At 45.4% G+C, this 24,696-nt stretch overlaps 1 long non-coding RNA gene across 1 annotated transcript; it reads left to right on the plus strand.

Moving 5' to 3' along the window:
- The first annotated feature begins 180 nt into the window (after positions 1–180).
- On the plus strand, positions 181–23,168 carry LOC142493516 (uncharacterized). The gene is made up of 3 exons (XR_012801129.1): positions 181–3,126; positions 18,759–19,233; positions 19,622–23,168. It is a non-coding gene; the product is annotated as an uncharacterized LOC142493516 (long non-coding RNA).
- Positions 23,169–24,696: the final 1,528 nt, after the last annotated feature.

The raw sequence follows: 24,696 nt of genomic DNA on the forward strand, positions 1-24,696 counted from the left end.
AGGGGTTAATTCCTTCAATAAGGTCTGTGTGTTTTGCATCCTTGGAGTGTGTCACATATATCCAGGGGCGGGCCTAGCAACTACCAGAGAGTGTCAGCCTGAGACAGTGATTCCCAACCAGGGGGCTCCTTGAAGCAGTCTCAGGGGGGGGGGGGGGGGGTTGGTATGTATTTTAAAGGGTGGATTGAGAGAGAGTGGGGTAATTGACGGAAGGTAGGGGCGAGTGAGAGAAGAAAGGGGGCAGGAGGGAGTGAGTGAGGAAAAGAGGGAGTAAGAGTGAGATGCAAGGGATAAATACATGCAAGGCGGGAGGTGGAGTGTTAGTGAGATGGATGGGAGAAATACATGGGTAAAGGGTGGGAAATAGAGGTGGCTCGTGAGGTATGAAATGTTGTGACTGACCCCTGTCAAACCTAATATGTGTCAGCCAGATAGGGGTTCCCCGAGATTTTTCAAAATACTTCAAGGGTTCCTCCAAACAAAAAAGGTTGGAAATCACTGGCCTGAGAGAAGGATACTGATTGGTGATCACTCACTTTAGATAAACCAATCAGTATTCAACCTGCTCTGTTAAGGGGCAGGGTTACAGCCACTAATCTCAGGTTAAATATATGGGCACTCTCCTAAATTGGGGGTTGATTTTTCATTCTTTCTCCTTCTCTGTGGAGTGAGGAGCACCAACCTCCACCTCATAAGGAGATGGAGGAGAGGACCACCAAGCCTGACATGGGCCTAAAGTTAGAGGCAGGGCACTGACAAATGGGAAGATAGAAAAGGAATACCTCTGTGCTGTTTGGATCATCTGCATGCAATAAAGAGTCAGTTGTACCAAAACCAGTGTTATTCACTGTCTGCTGCTGTGCAAGGAGAAGTGTCAGTATGGGCCATCTTCTGCTCATCACAGATGATCCATACTGATTGGAGGCGCTTCACCGAGGAAGATCAAGGCAATCTGAACCCCTGTCCTGGTTCTCCCCACAACACTGTGGAGCACTCAGCCCTCTTGTTTACCAACAGGTACAGCACAACACCCTGAAGTAGTAGCCAAAAGAGCATACCCACCCCAATCTCACTTAGGGTAGGGGAACAAGGGCTACTACACTTCTATACTTTTTTTGAATATATTTTGAATGCATCGTTTTTATTGTCCTTTTTGAATATGGGCTGAACCCTTTTAGAGCACAAGTCCCTCTGGTACTATAGACCAGGGGTGCGCAAACTTTTTTCCTTAGTGACCCCATGCCTGCTTGTGCCCCCTCCCCCCCCCCCTCTTACCTCTCTCCGGCATCGATGGCGTCATATGACAACACGTCATGGCAGCGCGTTGTCAGAAGCTGCCAAAGAGCAGTTAAGGCCGTAATTATACAGGAAAACATGCTCGCGCCCGAAAAACAACATTAAAAAACCAATAGCACCGCACATACATGTTACGGCGTGCGCTCCGCGTGGAGCTGGAGAGCAGCTGTCTCCTGGCGCGATCTGTAGATTTGTTCTTGGCTGGCGACGGTCATGTGAGCAGTTTCAGCCAATGAGGGTGAATCGCTCAGGGCCACGCCTCCTTGTCTCCTCTCCACCATTTCCCTGGTATAATCACTATGCTGCTTGGCGTCAGCACTGGGTGACGTCACAGAATAGCGCTGCTGCCTTGCAGCATTTGGTATAATTGAGCCCTAAGAAGCAGTTACAGAGGCCCCTTGTGCTCCCCCGGCATTTTATTTAAATGTGTGGGGAAGAGTGTGGCCTCCCCCGTGTTTTAGCTATGTGCACTTCTACATTTATAGTACAGCAGGGCCCCAGTCATGCGGCGGGTTCCGTTCTAAGGACCCGCCGCAAAGCAAAAATCGCCGGAAACTGGAGCCGGCAATTTATGTTATGTGCGCAAGCGCAGACTGGAAATGCACCGTTCTACGCATGCGCAACATCGGCAAAAAAAAACATTCTGCGCATGCGCGACCCCAGACTGGCCCGTTCTGCTCATGCCGAAAAGCAGGGCGCCGATAAGCGGGCCTTGCTGTAACTGAATTCCGTGTGTGTGTGTGTCAGTCAGTATGTGCGTGTTCGTGGTCTCCGTGTTCTGCTGCTGGAGCGCTGGTGCCTGCCGGAGCAACCCCCCTCTCTCCTCTCCCTGGCGGAGTTGCGGAGACACGGCCAGCCCCTGTCGCATCTCCCGGCCGCAGTCGAGGGAGCTCGTGCACAGGATGCTGTTTTTGTGCGACGGGCGAGCGCCCATTATTTTTGTGATGTCATTGGTGTTACGTTTTTTTGTTACAAGGCAAGGAATTTTGCCCATGAAAACCTTGTAGACGCCAGCAAAGAAGTTTCACTTCAAAAAGTGTCAGGCTTATGTTTGCCTGTAATGGAAAACAATGTATTGTAATGGAAATATTAATTGCACAGATAGCAGGTAATTGTAGCACATGTTCCCCCACCCTAATTGAGTTCATCCGGCTGGTGCGGTGCATACCTTTTTGGCTGGAACAAGAGGCTCTGAGTGCTCCGCAATGGGATACATGGTAGATGTTACCCACTCCACAGGGGGAGGGAAGAGAGCATTGACTTCTTGGGAGAGTGTCATTATATACACAGGAGATGGGCTTGTAACCCTGCCCCATAACAAGGCAGTTCTGATACTGATAGGCATCACATTAACTGCATGTGACCCAACCAGTATCCTCCCCAGGATGACACTCTCAGGTTGGTGCTAGGGCCGCCCCTGCATACAGTAACTATGCATCCAGTCTGCAACAACAAGCTAGGCCTTCATGAGAGAATTAGCCCCTCACATTGCCTGCCCCTACCAGGACTTATACTGTGGGGGCCCAACAGAAGAATAGCGGCCGCAGGCTATGCTGTACAGGTAATATTAATTGCACAAATTGAGGCAATGCTGTTTTTGTCCCTGAGCCTTCAATGCTTTGTGGGTGGCTTGTAACCACCTGTTTGTTTTACACTGAATTGGGGCTGGACAGTGACAGACACCGGAGCCTCAGTGTGTCTGCTCCTTCGGTATTGTGAGGTTTATTTTGTCCTGCTGTTGATGTGGAGGAGCTGCGAGCGCTGACCATAGGACCCGCATACAGTAAGCGAATGGCAACGGCTGGAATTGACAGTTGACGGAGAGCTGTGGTACGTGGGTCACGTGAGTAGCTTTCACAATGGAGTCTCATTATGTGCTAACACTGATTGACATTGGTAGATGTTGTGTGTGTGTGTGTGTGTGAGGTTCCTTTATTTAAGGAAACAAGAAACAAAGAAGTCCAGAGCAACATCCAATGTGACAAAAATACACAGTGAAATACCTATATATCTCTTGAAAAGGTGTCATTTAGTTAACACTTTGGCCAAAGCGTATAAGCCTGCGAGCCACTTTCAAGGCATGACAATAATATTGCAGGTCCTAACACTAACTGATTAAAATCCTTATTTACCTCTATAATTAGAGGAAGGATGGTCCTGGCACTGAACCCAATACGCTTTGGCCAAAGGGTTAACTAAATTCTAATTTTTCAAGAGATATACAGGCATACCCCGCATTAACGTACGCAATGGTACCGGAGCATGTATGTAAAGCGAAAATGTACTTAAAGTGAAGCACTACCTTTTTTTGATTTATCGATGCATGTATGTGCATAACTGATGTAAATAACGCGTTTGTAACAGGCTCTATAGTCTCCCCGCTTGCGCACAGCTTTGGTACAGGTAGGGAGCCGGTATTGCTGTTCAGGACGTGTTGACAGGCGCATGCGCGAGCTGCCGTTAGCCTATTGGGCGACATGTCCTTACTCGCGAGTGTACTTAAAGTGGGTGTCCTTAAACCGGGGTATGCCTGTATAGGTATTTCACTGTGTTTTTTTGTCACATTGGAAGTTGCACTGGACTTCTTTGTTTCTTGTTTTATACAATTAACCACACCCAGTAGCACTCCTTTTGACACTTGTATACATATATATTTTGGGGGGTTTCTGAGAGCTTGCTGGGGTCCTTTATTGCAGGGGAAGAGGCAACTCATTGGGGACTGAGGTTCTGTGTTTTTTGTTGGAAAGGGAGGAGGGGGCTAATAAACGCACAGATACCCAGGAAGCTCTAAAAAAAAAAATATTACCACATAATGTATATCTATATCTATAAAAATGAAAACGTTGTTTATTTGCTGAAAACGTTGTATAATTGCTGTGCTTATGGGCAATCTGATTGATCTGTTGGTCTGTCACTCACCCGTGGCCCGGCCCCGCCCCTGCACACCTCTCATTGGCCTGCGTGGTTCGCTGACCTCACTGTCAGGAATCGGCGTTCTCCTCGCTCCCCACACAGAGCACTCCATCCCCGCAGGGAGCCCCTGGACACACAAAACAATCCTGCCTTACCGGCCTCCACGGCTCCTCGCCCCTGCCGCCGTCGCGGGATCACTCCCTTCGGCGATTCCTCTGCTCAGCGCCGGGCGCGCCCACGCCCTCCTGCACGCACACCTGCACCATCCACTGGCTCGGTTCACACGCGTACACGAGTTACGGAGCACGCTCAGTCTGCACACTCTTATTCCCGTCTCCTGGACCTCAGGCTCTGCCCCCGCACACTGCACGGGCATACTCAGGTTACTAACAAGACTCACCTGGCCTGTTATGCCTGCACCAATCTGCAGTGTCTCCCTGTAGCTCTTCCTGTCCCGCCTCCGTTCCTAATTGGACCTTCCTGCTTTATCTAGCTCTTCTCTGCTCTCAGTCTTTGCTCGATATAGTCTCTGTATGGAAGTACTTCAGGATTCTCTCAGTGTTTTCACAGGTTCTGACGCGGCTCGTACGACTACCCCCTCTGGCTCTCGATCTCGGCACTCCTTGGACAACGCTCACTCTGGTAACCCCTTGAACACGGCTTGGACTACGACCTATCTCCACTCTCCACTCCCTGACTTCGGCAAGGCATCATTCACTCTATCTCTACAACCGGTACCGGCAAGTATTGTCTACCTTACTACACCTGGCCTGGCAACGCTTCATACCGCACTCCGGACACGCTCCCTTTGCTGCGGGTGCGTGTATTACCACTTCCCCCTTCAGCTCGGGACGGGTCTGGTCTGCGGGCAGCACCGGCGTAACACTCACAAACCCACACTCAGAACAATCACTGCCTCACCGCCTGCTCTCACCTCCCCTGCGGACTAGACACCACCTCAGGTACCGTGCGCTGCCGCGTGCTCCCCCTCCCCAACACCATCCCCCCACTCCCGCCCCTCCCCCCCTTTACCAACAACGCCCGGTGCAGTCACCCGCCAGCACACCATACACCGTCCGGTCACACCACCCCCTCACGCACACCTTCCGCTGCTGACACCCAAATGCCACCCCCACCCCACAAACAACTGCCACCATCACCACCCCCTCACCCCTACCATACACCCTTTGGTGCCACCGCTACTTACACTCTCTCACCCGCAGCTCACCTCCCCGCCGGCTCCCCCCCCATCACCCCCCTCACCCGCAGCTCTCACCACCTGCGGGCCCCGTTTTCTCTCCCCTCAGCGGGGACGCCGGGAGCACGTGGGAGGGGGGTGGAAGGCGCACACGGCGCTTCTCCTCAACACCTGCGGGCCCCGTTCTCTCTCCCCTCACCAGGGACCGCAAGGAGCGCCGGGGGGGGACATTGCACAGGGGACAAGGGGGAGGGAGAGAAACACCGCCGGGGGGGGGGAAACAAGCACCGGGGACAGGGGGGAACCGATTGCCTGGGTTTGGGGCGACTCACACCCCCCCACCTCACCAAACCGCCACCCAAGATTCACACCCACCCAAGATTCACCCCCCCAACCAAGATTCACCCCCCCCCCCAAAACAATTATTAGGGATTCCCATCCCAGGCAACACCGGGTCTCTCAGCTAGTATGTATATGTGTCAATTGTGCTACTGGGCATGGCTAAATGTATATACAGTAACAAAAAACTAAGAAGCCCAAAGCTACATCCAATATGACAAAAATATACAGTGAATTAACTATATATTTCTTGAAAAAAGGGTAATGTAGTTAAACCCTTTGGCCAAAGCATTTTAAGCCTGCAAGCCATGACCAAATATTGCAGGTCCTAACACTAACTGATTAAAATTCTTATTTACCTCTATAGTTAGAGGAAGAATGATCGCATTGGATCTGTCACAACCAGCTGCATGTTAAAGAAAGAACTGCTTACTTGGAAAGTGAGGAGGGGCGAGCTTAAACCCTGGGTGGGAAGATCCACTAACCTCCTTAAAATTAATTGCCTTATAGGCAACTACTTAAATAGAGATGTTTTCCCATTGAGCAGCCATGGTGGGATAAGGGACCCTTCCCCCTGAATAGGAATAACAGCGGTCATTAGTTTGCCCCCCCGGTTTCAATATTTAAAATGCTGTAATGCTTTATTTTGATGGGGGCACTTTTCCCCCACTTTGGTGTCATAAAGAAATTAGCCCTGTTGCCCCTTCTGTTGAGCAACGGAAACCCCCAATGTTAGGAACACTGCAAAAGCTGGTGGCCATTTTGAATTACATTCTGAAGCAGGTCCGGCAATTGATCGGGTTCAGTTTTAAGCCTCCTGTAGGTTGGGTAGTATGGACCTCCATGAAATCCCTTCAGGGACAAGTGCCTCATGAGGTCTGTTGGTTTACAAATAGAATTTATAGGTTTGAGTGGAAATTTAATAGTAGCTCCACAAATGTTTAGGTGTTATATTGCATCGCTATGGTAAAATATTATTCGAGAAAATAAAAGTTAAATTGTCTTAAGTAATTGTGGGATTGGATTTGTAGCAGACAGGAAATCTGTCTGTTCTTACACCTTAGGAGCCCCCCGCCCCAATGGCAATATGCTCATCTCGTGGCCAGAAACAAGGCTGGTCAACAATTTGTATGCAGACACCCTATGTTTGTTCAACAGCCCCCGTATTGTTTTTTTTCCCTTAACTCTCCCTTCACCAATGATTGAAACTTAATCCAGGTACCAATCACCATCTACACAAATTTAGAAATGACTACAGAAAAGTGGAGTTTAATAGTAAAAACAATGTCTACTCACTCCCCAATCAAATTGTTCTCAATGAATATTAAAGGGCTGAATTCCAATTTTAAATGTAGATTGGCGCTGTTGGAGTTTAAAAGACAGCAGGGATTGTCACGGTGACTTTGTGTCAGGCTGTATGTTACACACATAAATATATAAAAGATAATATATATTTATAACTGGGTCTGAACTGGGACGAGACTTAGATATGATAAAATATGGTTTATTCCTTGATAAAGGTGAACACACAGAAATGTACAAATAACAGGCAAAATATAGACACTTACTTAAAATGGAAATGATGAAGCAGTCATATCTGGACTGGCAGTTCATACAGCACTCTTCATAGTCATCAAGACACCAAAGACATGAAAGACCTCTGGCAGGAAGACAGTGCATAGCGTTTCTCTCAGCAATCAAGATGGTATAGAACAGACTGAACACAGGATAAGGGGTTGACCACAGATTATATACCTTTTGTGGCCCTATCCTTAACCTTAAGTACAGGTGATTGGTTTTCAATTACCTCCAGCCACTCACTAACCTGGGAACACATTTTGATCCATGCCCCCCTGCTTGTTGGGACATGCGCAGTAGAGCTCTGGGGTCTCATTTCTATAACCCCTCCTCTACCTCAGGAATGCCAGCTAGTCTACCAAACGGAGTACCTGGCAGGAAATCCTTTGTTGTGAGGTGTGAACTGGAACACTTGAAGACTGCTCTGGTTTGAGTAGTCTCCACCCCCCTGCAAACAGTAGAGGTGACAAAATCCTTTGAAACATACTTAAGTCGTAGACATTGGGTCGCCTTTCAGGCCATATGCTACCCTGGTATGCAAAGGAATTTTCTCTGGGTTTTACCCATACCTTGAAACACAGTATGTTGGATAAAACATGAACATAGTAAAATATCCGGTTCCTTTGTGTCCAGCAGGTCCAAACTTCCCCGTTCTCTATGCCGGAACTGGGACACCCTAGGGTCCAATTTGCGACCTGCTACGACCTGGGAAACCAGAGATACACAAATACACTTAAAACCGTTTTACATTTTAATACATAAAATTCCGCTGTAAATTAAATCACGGTTTTTCACTAAATCCCCATTGAAAACAACGGGCCTCGCCGCCATAGACTTTCAATGGCAAACCGCCGCCGTTGGCGGCTATGGGAATCCCTGCCATAGACTTTCAATGGGGCAATGCCGCCGTTGAAGTCAATGGGAGTTTTCCGCCGTAGCCGGTCAATGGGTTTTGGCCTCCATTGGAGTCTATGGGAAAAGTCCCGAACCTTCAAGGGGGTCTATACTCCGTTGGGTTGGTCCAAGCGGGTCAAGGATGCTTCTGCAGCGATGCCGGAGCAGTGGCTACGGACACCCCAAACCCCGATCCGCTGGGCCCTCCGGAACCGGAGCTATGGAATACCAAAATTCAGCTTTTCACACTTAGTTGTTTTCTCGAGCTGTTTCTGCCACCGCCATTGGAACCTATGGCGCGGCCCGCTCTTCTCAGTTCGACCCTTATCAGGGGTCCAGGATACGGGGACCCGGTTGTGGTCGAGTGGGGGGAGGTCTAGGAACTAGGGACAGAAATAATTTTATTCCTAGGTGCCCTAGAACTGTTTATTCCCACGCCACTTGTCGTTGAACTTGACTTGTAAGTGATCAAAGCTCTCGTATTGAAAATGTATCCGCTTTGCGGTTAAGCGGTTTGGACGGCTGCCAACTTGTTCCTGGAAAGCTCTCTCGAGGATTTCTCCATTGAAGTCAATGAGCCCATTGACTTTCAATGGGAAACCACCGCTCTCCCTCTCGGACGCCATCTGCTGGTCTTCTCAGGAACAGGACTTCACAGCAAGATTCACCATTAGAAAGCATTGAGCCCTAATGGCGGCCTATGGGAACCTGCAAAATGGTGCCTGAAAAGGCGGGAAAGTTACACAAAGGGCTATAATCACTATACCACTATTAACCCTTGTGCTCCCGGATGGATCCCAGTGTGTGTGTGATGCAGACACTGATTAACAATAAAACATGGGGGAACAGGGAATATACATTTTCAGGTGATGACAAGGGTTAAATCACACGTCTGGGCCTCAGCCCAGTTAACCCCTTGCCTCCCTGGTGAGGTTAGAGGGTGGCCAATTGGGGTGTAACCCCTTTAATCCCGGGCCAAATCCTCCCCATCATCACACCTCCCCTGCTCAATGGGTGCCTGGTGCCCCAGTCGCCTCCCCCAGGCACTGGGGTACCACTGGCGCCCTTGACGCACTCAATAAGTTCTGAGGGGTTGGCCTGGCAAAATTGTCCTCCGGCATTGTCCAGTACATTGTCCTGGCCACAGTGGATTGTAAAGTCCAGATCCTGTGGAGCAGGGCTCCACCTTGGCTGCCGGGCATTCTCCGTTGCCTCCCTCTGCCCCCCACCCAGTGCCTTGGGAACCAAGTCCATGGTGAAGGGGCCCCGTTGCAGACCAGGCTGCACACTGCCCAGAGACTGGCATGTTTCTGCACCTGCAGGAGACCAGCTATCCAGCAAAGACCGTCGCTTTCCTGTCAACCAAGTCTGGGAAAGACCTATGTCACTATCCTGTAGGGACCCTACCTGCTCTGGCCCTGTGCCCACCTGTAGCTGCTCTGCTATACTCCTGACTCTCCTCCCTGGCTGCCTATCTACCCACAGCCCATCCTTTGGGAACCCAGGGGGATCTGTCAGAGGGGTCACTCCTGGCCAGTCAGAACAAGGGACCTTCTGCCTACCTAGCCCATCCCTAGCTTCTGCCAGCTGCCTGACACCCCACTGACATCCTACCTCTTCCTGCTTCCCAGTGTCTCCCTGCCTAGCCTCCCCTAGGCCCAGCACCTCAGCCCCTGCTGATGACTCCTGCTGCTTACCTCCCTGCAGCCCATCTGCACTCCTCTCCTCCCTGGGCAATCCTAATCCAGACCCTGGAACTACCTGAGTGCACCTACCTCCCTGACCTTGTCTCCCCCTTACCAGGGATGAGCTCAGGGGCATCTCTCCAGATGCAACTGCCTTAGCTCTTGGCTGGCAGGTATCCCTGGGGTGGCACAAGCTTGCCACTGCCCCGGATACCCCCAGCCCATAGCTAGGCTGCAACAGGGGGTTACTGAGAGACACCCCCTGAGGCTCTGCCAGGGTAATGGGAAATTCTAGCTGCAATACCTGCTGCTTTCCCTCCCCGGCTACCACTAGCCCTTTTTCTCCCACTGAGAACTGATGCTGGCTACCTACCGGCAGCCTCCCCTCACTCCGCTTCTCCCTAGCTAATCCTAGCCTGGATCCTAGGGATACCTGAGTGAGGCCATCTCCCTGACACTGTCTCCCCATTACCGGGGATGAGCTCAGGGTTGCTGGTGCAGATGCACCCACCTTAGCTTCTGGCTGGCAGGTAATCTGGGGGTGGTCTAACTTTGCCACAACCCCTGGTACCTCCAGCCCATAGCAAGGCTGCAACAGTGGGGCTCTTAACTGAGAGTCCCCTTGCTGCTCCGCCCAGGTAATGGGGAAGCCTGGCTGCCCTACAAGCTGCCCTTCCTTCCCCTCCCCTGATGCCCCTATCTCCTGCCACCCCCCAGTCACCCCCAGAGCGAAACAACAGGGTACAGTCATAGGAACAAATAAGTCAGGGTCAGTCTGCGACTTGGTCTGGCTTACCTCGCTGGTCCCCGCAGAGACCGCCACCTTCGTTGGTCCCAATTGCAGGGGGACTGGAGTGGCCGCCACCGGCAACATCTGGGCCGGTAAGCAACGGGTCGCCGCCACAGCAGCGCCCGGGGTTGGCACAGGGGAAACGATGCAGGACCAGGGTCCCAGGTCTTTGTGGAGAAACACAGCTCCATGCAAACCAGGTAACAAAACCCCCTCCCGCAATCCCTGTCCCTCCCCCACTCAGAAAGGGCTCCGGCACTTTGCCGGAATCGCGGCTCTTCTGCCGCCGCCGCCATGGGCGAGCCCCGGGTAGCTGCCGCAGCAGTACCCGGCGGTGATGCAGGGTCACCGGTGTGGGTTGTGGGGCTCCGGTCATCGCTGGGAATCGCCAACTCCGCCAAACAATGTGAAACACCCACCTCCCGCACACCCCAACCCTCCCCCCAAATAAAATTGTCGCCGGCAGGATGCCGGAGTGGCGGCTTCTTCTCCGCCGCCGCCGGTTCTCCGCCGGGATCCGGTGGATGGCCGCTGTTCTCCGCCGCTGTTGCTGATGCAGCCCGTCCAGGTTCTCTAGGAGACGTCTCAAGGAGGGTTGTCGCCCCGGCTGGCGGGAGCCATCAGAGGATGCCGCTAACTGGGTAATTTTTTTCCGCAGCTCGTGAGCGCTGGCCCTGAGGGGCTTCTTCGCCCGACCGCGCACGGTCAGGGCACTGGGCATTATTGTGGCCCATTTGTTGGCAGTGCCGCAGCGGCTGCCGGTGCTTCTCCGCCACCGGTGGACTAACCCCAGCAAGGGGCAACGGAGTCCAGAGCGGAGTCGCTGGAGCGCCGGGCTCTGGGAGGGGATAAGTGGGTCGGGTCAACGCCAGCCTCAGGAGCTCGTTCCGCTCCGCCTGGGACCACATCCCTCCCCACGCAGACAACAGTGAAAGCTCTTCCAGGGAAAATGGGCTGGCCGCCGCAGCGGCCGTTACTCTCCGGCTGTAAAACTCTCGGGGTCTCCGCGATCACCCGCTCCCTCCACAAGTCTCTGCCGTCCCAGAGCTGGGTCCATTCCCTGCTCTCCGGGCGGTTTGATGGTTACAGCGGCTGCAGCTGTGGATCTTTGCTCAGCCTGCCGGGTTTCATGCTCACCGATCGCTGTCTCTCTCTCAGCCTTGCTGGCTGCTGGTCCCCGCGCCGACTTGATGCACTCCTCCGGTCTCAGTGCCTGGCTCCAGTCAGATGGATGGCCGGCACTTTGGTTCTGGAGGCAATGCTTCTCACAAGTAGGGGGACAGTGAGGAGGTGCCATATCTTGTGTTATATGTTGTACACTGTGTGTTCAATATCTTTGGTCCCAGGAACTCGCAATTACCATCGAGTTCCCACTATATTACAGTATCCCGCAGAACACTAGTAATACAGGTCCAGTTCAATCCCGCCGCTGCCACCAGTTAATATACAAGCCTGTCACGGTGACTTTGTGGCAGGCTGTATGTTACACACATAAATATATAAAAGATAATATATATTTATAACTGGGTCTGAACTGGGACGAGACTTAGATATGATAAAATATAGTTTATTCCTTGATAAAGGTGAACACACAGAAATGTACAAATAACAGGCAAAATATAGACACTTACTTAAAATGGAAATGATGAAGCAGTCATATCTGGACTGGCAGTTCATACAGCACTCTTCATAGTCATCAAGACACCAAAGACATGAAAGACCTCTGGCAGGAAGACAGTGCATAGCGTTTCTCTCAGCAATCAAGATGGTATAGAACAGACTGAACACAGGATAAGGGGTTGACCACAGAGTATATATCTTTTGTGGTCCTATCCTTAACCTTAAGTACAGGTGATTGGTTTTCAATTACCTCCAGCCACTCACTAACCTGGGAACACATTTTGATCCATGCCCCCCTGCTTGTTGGGACATGCGCAGTAGAGCTCTGGGGTCTCATTTCTATAACCCCTCCTCTACCGCAGGAATGCCAGCTAGTCTACCAAACGGAGTACCTGGCAGGAAATCCTTTGTTGTGAGGTGTGAACTGGAACACTTGAAGACTGCTCTGATTTGAGTAGTCTCCACCCTCCTGCAAACAGTAGAGGTGACAAAATCCTTTGAAACATACTTAAGTCGTAGACATTGGGTCGCCTTTCAGGCCATATGCTACCATGGTATGCAAAGGGATTTTCTCTGGGTTTTACCCATACCTTGAAACACAGTATGTTGGATAAAACATGAACATAGTAAAATATCCGGATCCTTTGGGTCCAGCAGGTCCAACCTTCCCAGTTCTCAATGCCGGAACTGGGACACCCTAGGGTCCAATTTGCGACCTGCTACGACCTGGGAAACCGGAGATACACAAATACACTTAAAACCGTTTTACATTTTAATACATAAAACTCCGCTGTAAATTAAATCACGGTTTTTCACTAAATCCCCATTGAAAAAACGGGCCTCGCCGCCATAGACTTTCAATGGCAAACCGCCGCTGTTGGCGGCTATGGTAATCCCCGCCATAGACTTTCAACAGGGCGATGGCGCCGTTGAAGTCAATGGGAGTTTTCCGCCGTAGCCGGTCAATGGGTTTTGGCCGCCATTGGAGTCTATGGGAAAAGTCCCGAACCTTCAAGGGGGTCCATAGTCCGTCGGGCTGGTCCAAGCGGGTCAAGGATGGTTCTGCAGCGATGCCGGAGCAGTGGCTATGGACACCCCAAACCCCGATCCGCTGTATTGAAAATGTATCCGCTTTGCGGTTAAGCGGTTTGGATGGCTGCCAACTTGTTCCTGGAAAGCTCTCTAGAGGATTTCTCCATTGAAGTCAATGAGCCCATTGACTTTCAATGGGAAACCGCCGCTCTCCCTCTCGGACGCCATCTGCTGGTCTTCTCAGGAACAGGACTCCACAGCAAGATTCACCATTAGAAAGCATTGAGCCCTAATGGCGGCCTATGGGAACCTGCAAAATGGTGCCTGAAAAGGCGGGAAAGTTACACAAAGGGCTATAATCACTATACCACTATTAACCCTTGTGCTCCCGGATGGATCCCAGTGTGTGTGTGATGCAGACACTGATTAACAATAAAACATGGGGGAACAGGGAATATACATTTTCAGGTGATGACAAGGGTTAAATCACACGTCTGGGCCTCAGCCCAGTTAACCCCTTGCCTCCCTGGTGAGGTTAGAGGGTGGCCAATTGGGGTGTAACCCCTTTAATCCCGGGCCAAATCCTCCCCATCGTCACAGGGATATATATATATATATATCCAGTGTTCGACAAACCTATACATTTGCTCGCCCCGGGCGAGTGGATTTAACATCGTGGCGAGCTCCTACTGGCCCAAGCAGCACACGTTTGGTACTAGGTGGCGAGTAGATTTTTTTGTGTGGCGAGTAGATTTTTTGGTGATTTGTCGACCACTGTATATATATATATATATATATATATATATATATATATATATATATATATATATATATATATATAATCAAAAAATAAATAGATGATACCGTTCTGTGGCTAACGAAATGCTTTTATTTGTGCGAGCTTTCGAGATACACTGATCTCTTCTTCCGGCGATGTTACAATGAATGAAGCATTTCGTTAGCCACAGAACGGTATCATCTATTTATTTTTTGATTATTGAAGCTCGGCTAACACGGTACTGATACCTCTACATATATATATATATAGCAACTGTAAATATTACTGTATATTCATTTGCATGTCTTAGACATGCAAATGAACATACAGTAATATTTACAGTTGCTTTATGCTTTACTGTGGAGGGTTTTTGTCACTTTTTTTACCCACCATAACCTTAATAATTGTGGTATATATATATTTATATATATATATATATATATATACATATTTTTTTAAGTAGACTCATTTTGACGCCTTTGAGCCCCCAAATACATTTAAAAAAAACACACCATATGGCATTGTATTCCTGCTGCCAAAGTAAAAAAAAGAGCAGGTAGCTATCCTTATTAAAAAGGATGTCCCCTTTCAGAGCCAGAGTATTGATAGAGACCCAGAAGGGAGTTATATAATACTGCAAGGTTCCCTTTCAGGAGTCAATGTCACGATGATCAACCTATATGCCTCCAATGACAACCAAGCAAAAATCCTGAAGAAGACACTGGGACTAATAGAGGGGTACTCCCTGAATCCCTTAATTGTTGCTGGAGACTTTAACATGGTCCAGGTCCCAGAGCTGGATAAGTAAAACCCAGAGGGATATTACCACTCCCAATCAATATTCAAAAACGCAAGACAGTTCAGACTATTAATGAAAGCATTTTCCCTAATTGACGCATGGCGGTCAAAAAAATCAAGGCCACTGAGACTAATCATTCTCGCAACCATATAATTCGTACTCAAGCATTGACAACATCCTGGTATTCAACAAGATTTTACAGGGGGTCTCCAAAACATCAAAAGGGTCTATTACATGGTCTGACCATTCGCCAGTCACATTAACACTCAAGACTCCCTTTGTATGTTTGAGAAGTAGTCAGTCAGAGACTTGATTCTCTGGAAATAGAATAAAATAAGAAAGATTTATTTCAGCCTCAATGAATGCTCGGTGGACTCTTGGTCCTTTCTATGGGAGGCACATAAAGCAATGATTAGAGATACCGTTATATCCATAGCCACCCATAAGAAAAGAGACAAGAATCAATTAATCACTACCCTTACACATAAGATCCCAGCTTGAACGGACCATAAAAAAACCCAAATAAAACATTACGTACTTCTGGTGACTAGGAATGAGTTGAGACAGAGAAGAGTTTGAGATGGACAGTTCGACAAATGGAATAAGGCAGATCACCTCCTCACTAGAAAACTAAGAGGGGTACAGGCAAGATCATAGATTAACACAATTAAAAGGGAGAAGTCACACATAATGCTCCTCTTATTACCGAAGAATTTCACAATTTCGACACCGAATTATATAACCTTAGCAAGGACTCGGCACGCCCGGCTTCCTCCCATTCTAAAATATGCAAAAACTTGAAAGAATGTAACTTGCCCAAAGTCTCAGAAGACCTTATAGGGCTGAATGCCAAAATAACCAGCCTAGAACTAATGGAGGTAATCAAAGACCTACACACGAACAATGCTCCAGGCTCCGTTAGAATCTCAAACATCAATTATAAAAGATTTATCAAAATCCTGTCTCCCTATTTGCTGAAACTGTACAATTAATTTGTAGAGGGTAAATTAATTTCTAAACAGATGTCCGGTGCCTCTATTGCAATCATACAGTACATAAAGAGGGTAAGGATCCCCTGAGTTGCAGTAGCTACGGGCCAAGTTTCCTTCTCAACCCGGACCTCAAAATATATAGCAAGATCTTAATTAACGCCGGTTGTCAGATCGACATAATGATATATGTGAAGGGGTCATATAGCCAAACCCTGGGAGTCTCGTTTATCTTTGTGTGTTCATGAATAGCCACACGTGTTACATCCACTACATATCTTTCATTTACACTTGCACCCTAGTTGGCTCGATTTCTCACTCTTTTTGTAAGGTGCAGAACTTTGACCCACTACACGGTGGGTCATTATAGTGATCTGACTACCGGCGTCTAGTATGTTGCACTTTATTATTGCTGTTCTCTGTTCCCTTATCTCTTTTCCTTTCCCTGCCCTCTGGACTTTTTTATTTATTATTTTTTATTAGATGTTGGGATATTAATTGTTCTTATATGCATGTATATGTTTATATGTCTTTATGCTATATTTGCCTCTGCTTCTAGGCATCGCACAGTGCAGCAATTAGATGACCTCCCCATTGTGTAGTTTATTCTGTCTAGAAAGCTGGGTGGTCACCAGGGACGCTATCTGCTTGTTGGGCTGACTGGTCTGCGTTGCGCATGCGCATTGGATACCTCTGATATATACTAAGGAAGTTCCTTATAAGTGTGTGAAGTCAACGCGCATTGCCTCCACTTTGGCCAATGACATTCTGAGTTTTGCGCATTGACATTTCTAGCAACGCGGGTCTCCTAGGACGCCAGTGGGTCCTCTAAGGAGGTTAGGTGGGGATCAGAGCCTATTTGACTTTTACAGGGACATTGAATGGGACACAGAGCTTCACTTCTTCCATGCATGTGAGTACATGAAGGTATTTCCAGTGCTGTCTGGATTGGTATAGATGGTACTTGTCTGTTTATGTTTTGTAGGTACTGCATATGCGTAGTAGCTATATACATGTGTGCACATGGTTTTGATTACCTACAGAGCTGATTTTGATTATGTGATTGTTGTTTTGACTCCATCTACGTTCCTGTCCCTATATATTTTTTATCTGTTGCACTTTTCAGTAGAGCTTGATAAAGGACCGTGTGGGTCCAAAACGTATGGTGCTTTGGGTTAGGTTGGTTGCCCTATGTTTTGTTAAATTTACTTTATTATTTGGAGAATGATGTGGACCCCCTTTTTTATTTATTTTTTATTGCAGTATATCTACTGGACTGGTTTGGTGTTCCCTGTCCCTCTGTGCGCACCTCTATCTTTGTTAAGTATACCTTCTCATATTTTTTTATACACTTTGTTGTGCTTGAGTGCACCCATAACTGCTGGGTACACACAGGCCAAGAAAATAATATAGACAGGATTGAGGAATAGTATCCCTATAAGCGGGTCTCAGCTGACTCAGGGTAGAGTATAAGTAAAATGATAATAATAACCTCTGTGATCAAGGTATAGGAGCAAATATGAGTGCAGGGGAAACTCTGATAAACCATGTGTAATGGTACATGAAATGGTATATGTGCACTAATGGCGCTGTGTGGCTAGCTCAGGTCTCCATATATGCCATAAAGTTCCCAAACAAGCCCCAACAGAACCAAAAAGTACATACCAGAAATGATCTTTGTTTCAGTGAGAATCCCCTCTTATGCAGCACAGCTCTTTCCTTGTAGTGGGTGCTTCACGTCCATAGAAGTACAGAGAAGAGTAGTCCCAAGGGGGGCACAGGCGGAGCACTGCCAGATCGAAGCGGGAGAAAGGGGGCTGCATCCAGTAGTATTAAAAATATGTTTTATTGAGTGGTCAAAAAAAAGAACATTATCACTTTTACGCGTTTCGGGAATTGCGTCCCTTTCTCAAAAATACACTTTTTGAGAAAGGGACGCAATTCCCGAAACGCGTAAAAGTGATAATGTTCTTTTTTTTGACCACTCAATAAAACATATTTTTAATACTACTGGATGCAGCCCCCTTTCTCCCTCTTCGATCTGGCAGTGTTCCGCCTGTGCCCCCCTTGGGACTACTCAAGAAAATAATATATACTTATCAGAAATCCAGGTGCTTGCAGACAGACGGGGAACACCAACCACGCTAATAGATCCACAAAAACATGAAGTCCGCAGCACACTCAATAGAAAAAGGATTAATTAACCTCAATAAATCATCAGACAATCACCAAAACTCCAGAGTCATACGTTTCAGACCACAAGGTCTTTTCTCAAGCACATGTTTTTTTGTGTATGTATATGTCTCGGTTATTTTTTGGTGACTTTTTCCGAATGCCACGCGCCTTCTCCACGTTCATGCGGCGTTCATGCCGTATTCATGACGCATTTATGCCGGCGTCACCCACACTTGATCTGTTTAATGATAATGGTTCGGATTTAATTGGTTGCAATTCTTCGCGAATTCGCCATGTGGCAGATATTCAGGAATTGTAATGAATTCTAATGTGTACACTACTGTACATGTGCTTCAGTAATGTGTCGACTTGCAGGTGTTTAAAAAAATACCACAGTGGTCCATTTTGAATAGACCTTGGTACTGAAGAAGTTACAATACTGTATCAATTTAGGCTTTTCATGTTAAAAACTCAATGCAATGTGTCTGGTGTTCTATTGTTCAGAGAGTTCCGAGATGAGTGCACCACTGCAGTCCGTGTTCAAAAAACCCGACATAACGTACGCTTATTTAATATGGGCTGCAATTAATGCAGCATATGATAAGATGGCCACAGTTGGTCAAATTTATCAATATTTTATCGAAAATTATGACTTTTACAATTTTTTACCAGATGCTCGTGTGTGGAAGCGTGCAATAAGGAAAAAGTTATGTATCGATCCGTGTTTTTTTCGTATTGATCCTGCACCCGGAGTTAGAGGAGGGTATTGGTGTGTTGCGCCAGATTTTTCCAGTATCTTTGACCATGGAGACTTCAAAAGGCGAAAGGTCATGGTAAAACCAATTAAGAATCGTCAATCCCAGGCAAGCAATGCACCAGCGCTAGCACCGGCTTCCAATAACGGTCCGACCATCAGTGAAAACCTGCTGACCGGCAACCCTTGCTATCTGTCCCCGACTGGATACCTGCAGCCTAAGCAGGATTTCACGTACAGATACCAGCAAGCTTGCATGTACCAAAACGATTTCCAGCTTCATCAGCTGTCAACTACAGGTGTAGCAGGCCCGCTGTCACCTGTCAACTACGTGTATAATCAAGACTACGGGACTGGCAGTGGCTCAGCGCCAACCGAATGGCAACGTCTATGGTGGGTACAGTTGCCGTATTTAATTCTTTTTTTACCATATCAATATCAATGCACAGTAAAGCGATTCTCCTGTAATCAATCGCTTTGCTTATGGTTATTTAGTTCTTTTAGTCACAATTCGCCAAAATGTAGTCCAGCAATATCATTGGCTGAGCAGCTTCTACAGTAGATACTGAAAAATTGGTGGACAACTAGGCGCATGCGCATTGGAAGCTTGTTGAAATGCATATGCGTCTCATCACATCTAGGCGCATGCGTGTATGTGAACAAGAGACACCCCCCGAGAAAATTATTGTTGGGACTGACCGAGGAGACTGCGGGAACGTCTTTAGGGGACAGACTAATTTCAACCAACCATTACAGTAATACTTTTATTTGTCTTCCTCAGAAAAGAAACTTTGTCATCAGGCTGAGAACGGCAAATAGAGGGATTTCGATGGATAATATCGCTTTTTGTAACGATGCTTGCACACTGCTGAATCTGAATCAGTGCCATTTTTATTGATTAGGATAGAATAACTGTGAGCTTTATAGATGTCAACTTTTTAAACATTTTAAACTTTTTATTGATGCCAATTTATTCATTAGAAAACTCACCGTACAAAGACATTTTTTAAATCAGACATTATTACAAAGGGATACTACAGAAACTGATAAATTATTACCTTTAAATATAAATAGTGACAATTTTAAACACATTACATTAAAACCTAGGTCCACTTTTTATCCTAGCCATGAAAAAGGACATTTCCTAGAAGTATTTTATCAAATGGTGATTAATGATTTTAATCTTTTAACACAGCAGTCTACGAAATTTAAACATAATTTAACAAAGAATGAAAGGGAAGCTTTAGAAGATTTGACAGCCAATGAGAATATTGTTATAAAACAAGCTGATAAGGGTGGGGGGGGTTGTTATTATGGATCGCAGTTTTTATGAGGGAGAAGCAAATAGAATTTTAGGGGATACAGCTACTAATTTAATATTAAAAGATAACCCCACTGTATGATTTTCTAAGGAACTGAAAATTTTATTACTAAAAGGAAAAGAACAGGGAATTTTGAACGAAGGTGAATTTAATTATTTATGGAGAGAAAAGGCGAAATTACCTCTCTTCTATTTCCTTCCAAAAATACATAAAGATCCAGTCAACCCACCCGGCAGACCAATTATATCTGGCATAGAATCATTGACTAGTAACTTATCCCATTATATAGACTGTTATTTGCAAAAATATGTCAGTTCACTTAAGTCATATATAAAAGACACTACAGATGTAATTAACATATTGAATGATATAGAATGGTGCAATGATTTTATTTTGGTTACAGCAGATGTAACATCTCTTTATACTTCAATAGTACATAGTGATGGGTTAAAAGCTATTGAAAGAGTTTTAAGGAAAGATAGTGAGATGAAAGAAGAGCAAATACAATTCCTGGTGGACTCTATGACTTTCATCCTTGAGAAGAACTATTTTTGGTTCAATGATGCGTTCTATTTGCAGAAATCTGGAACCGCAATGGAGACTAGGTTCGCACCAAGTTATGCTAATTTATTTATGGGCACCTGGGAAGATGACCATATTTGGTCCAACCAGGAATTTGGTGCGAACCTAGTCTCCTGGAAGCAGTTCATAGATGATATCCTGTTCATATGGCGAGGCAGCCTAGATCAACTCGAGGCCTTTTTTGAATATATGGGAAATAATACTTTAAACCTTAAATTTACCACACATTGGAGCAGAAAGGAACTTGAGTTTTTAGATTTAGCTATCTATATAGAAAGTAATAAATTAAAAATAAAAACTTTAAAAAAAAAAAGTAGATAGCAACAATTTCATCATGGAGAGTAGCTGCCACAATCCTGAATAGATTCGTAATATTCCATATGGACAGCTAAAAAGATTAAAGAGAAACTGCACTGAAGAACAAGTCTATCATGAACAATCTGAGGTCTGATAAATAAATTTTAAGAGAAATTATAATCCCAACACTATAGAAAAAGCAATAAAGATACTGTAGAAAGAAAGGATATATTAGGCCAAAGGAATAAAGATGTAGATACAAGACAAAAAATGAATTTTAATATGGCATTTTTAACTCAGTACAATAGAGAAGCACCTCAAATCAAGAAAATAATATCTAAACACTGGCACATTTTACAAAATGACATTGTGTTGAGAGATCATATACCTATGAAACCAAGTGTCATTTTCAGGAAGGCTCCGAATCTTAAAAGTAGATTAGCACCTACAACCTTCAAAAAAAAGATTGAAGGTACTTCAACATGGCTAGATAAGCCTTTAGGTTTTTATGGTTGTTATACATGCAAGGCATGCACCCATAAAGATAAAGAAAAATTAAGTTTTAAATCAAATGTCACTAGGGAAGTATTCAAAATAGAAAATTACATTAATTGCAAAACGGAGTACGTCATCTATGTTTTGGAGGGCCCTTGTGGCCTCCAATACATAGGACGGACCTCCAGGGCTTTGAAAGTACGGATTTTAGAGCATCTTTTAAATATTAAGAAAAATGTTTTAACGCACAATGTCTCAAAACATTTTAGTATGCATCATAATTCGGATCCTAAAACTCTTAGTTTTAAAGGTATAGAGCATGTTCCCGCACATTGGAGAGGTGGGAATAGATTAAATAATTTAGCTAAAAGGGAAACTTTCTGGATCCACAAAATGCAAACTCTCACTCCAAAAGGTTTAAATGTCGATATAGACATTGGTGCATTTTTAATCTGAAGATGTTCTGTTCTATTTTTATATGTTTATATGTTTTATCTATATGTTTTATATACGCTTCACATATTTTATATCTTGGTGGAACGTAGTATTAATGTTTGTTCTCTCCATTATTCTCCTCTTAGATATCCTTTGAAATTCATGCGTCATTTGCGTCGATTTTTATATATTTTATAATTATATTTAAATAAATATTTCATGTAGATTAGGGTTTATTTTTTATTAATATATGTTTATAACACTGTCTATCTTATATGTTTTTATATATTTATACACTCATTCTGACTTTATTATGTTTACTATGTCCATTTGTATAATTGATTAATGTCCCACCCATTAGAGTAGCCAATAGTTAATTTGGTTGTACTATATATATTTGGGAGACCACTGGGGTTGACCTTTATGGTTCCTGAAGAAGTGGCAATAGCTACGAAACGTGTAGAATCTAACGTAGCCGGTTGGTGGACACTGTTTGGGGAATATTGACGTGAGGAGGTGCTGGCAAACGAGCTGGAGAGATCGCAGCGGTAGACAGCGTCTTCCGCCCTGACCGCCGCGTCACAGGAAGTGACGTCACCGGACGTGACACATGCGGAAGAATCTCTGAGTGACTGTACCAGTGGCATCTCCTCACGAGTCACCTACGGCTCTCTCCAACGACCGATACCTCTGTACAAATGTGAGTGCATTACCTGTGTGTTTTTGTGCCACATTATACCCCTATGTACTACACCATTGTGTGCTCTCTTTCTTTATCATATCCTCGGGAGGTACACAGCATTTATGGACCCATCTAGTCCACCAGATGCACAGATCTAATATTACCATTATCAGAGGGCTTCTATTATACAACGGCTCCAGTCAGAGAGAGAAGGATCTCTGACACGTCTGTTACCTATCCATTTATTGTGAGTGAGACCTATTTAGAGATTACTGTTTGCACATATTATTTATATTATCTGCACTATTATTTCTTCCACTTTTTTTCCCTGCATATTATCTCAAGAATTGAGCGCTCCCCCCACTTGGAAGACAACGCAAGAACTTTGGACCTGGACAGTCCTTTAAGGGTGTAGAGCTGCTGTTTATATATTTTTTCACATTTGGTGAAGGATATTTTATTCACTATATTTATTTGTATATTTTCTTGAAGTTCACATTTATATATCACTTTTATATCACTTTAACAATTGTAATTAGTTCACTATTAGAAGCGCCCGGTACCATTTTTTTGTTAGCTTTATAGAAAACCTGAAACAGTATGCTGTTTTTTTCATAAAGTATACAAAACTTTTTTATATACTGTATAATAAACCCCGAAATAAAAAGTATGCATGTATTCTGTACATCTATTACAGCAGGGGGGCGCAAACTTTTTTCCCTGCGCCCCCCTGCCGGCTGTCCCCTCACTCCCGCGCCCCCCTCCCAACCCCAACTTACCCGCGCTCCGGCGTAATGACGTCACGTTGCCATAGCAACTTAATTTAAGTGCCTTCGGGAAGCGCGCGGGGCCTCTGTAAACCCCGCGCCCCCCGTCGGCAGTGTCGCGCCCCCCCTGGGGGTCGCGCCCCACAGTTTGCGCTCCACTGTATTACAGTATGTGTGTTCTAATAATAATACTAATACTAATAATAGGTTTTAATACTGTTTTGATGTAATCCGCATGCCTACAGTATACAGTACAGTACTGTACAATATGCCTCATGGAACCTTGTTGAATCGCAAAATTCTTGTGTTTACTACCGTAACTACTGTACAGTAATCCTGCACACACTTCGACAGTACCAGTTAAACACCCCCCCGCACCCCCCCAAGGAGACACAATGAAACAATTTAAAACAATCAACATTTTTTTTTATTGGTGGGTGGAGTAAGTAAAAAAACATTTATGGTGTACTGTAAGTAAAAGCATTTAAGAATACAATTTAAAACAAGCAGCATTTTTTTAAATTGAAGTACAGCAAGTCAAAGCATTTACAGGTGTATGGTGTAAGTAAAAACATTGACAGTATGAATACAATCTAAAACAATCAACAATTTTTTTTAATTGGTGGAGGAAGTAAAAAAACATTTATGGTGTACTTTAAATAAAAATATTTTAGAATACAACTTAAAACAAGCAGCATTTTTTTTATTGGTGGAGTAAGTAAAAACATTTAAGAATACAATTTAAAACAAGCAGCATTTTTTTTATTGAAGTACAGCAAGTCAAAACATTTACAGGTGTATGGTGTAAGTAAAAACATTGACAGTATGAATACAATCTAAAACAATCAATATTTTTTTTAATTGGTGGAGTAATTAAAAAACATTTATGGTGTACTGTAAGTAAAGAAGAAAGTAGAAAGATCTAGGGCAACTTTGGATTTCTTTAGAAAAATTTATTCAGCACAAAAACACAACGTTTCATCCCTTCTAGGGGACTTTATCAGGTGACTGGCTTGCAGAGACTACATAGTTACATAGTAGATGAGGTGGAAAAAAGACATATGTCCATCAAGTTCAACCTATGCTAAATTTAGACAACAGATACTTTATTCTATATCTATACTTATTGATCCAGAGGAAGGCAAACAAAAAACCCCATTAAGGGGAAAAATTAATTCCTTCCTGACTCCAAGAATTGGCAGTTGGATTAATCCCTGGATCAACATCCTTCCCATGTATACTTATTTGGTATATCCCTGTATACCTTTCCCATCTA

This window comes from Ascaphus truei, chromosome 4, assembly GCF_040206685.1.
Source record: "Ascaphus truei isolate aAscTru1 chromosome 4, aAscTru1.hap1, whole genome shotgun sequence".
NCBI classification, from domain to species: Eukaryota; Metazoa; Chordata; class Amphibia; order Anura; family Ascaphidae; genus Ascaphus; species Ascaphus truei.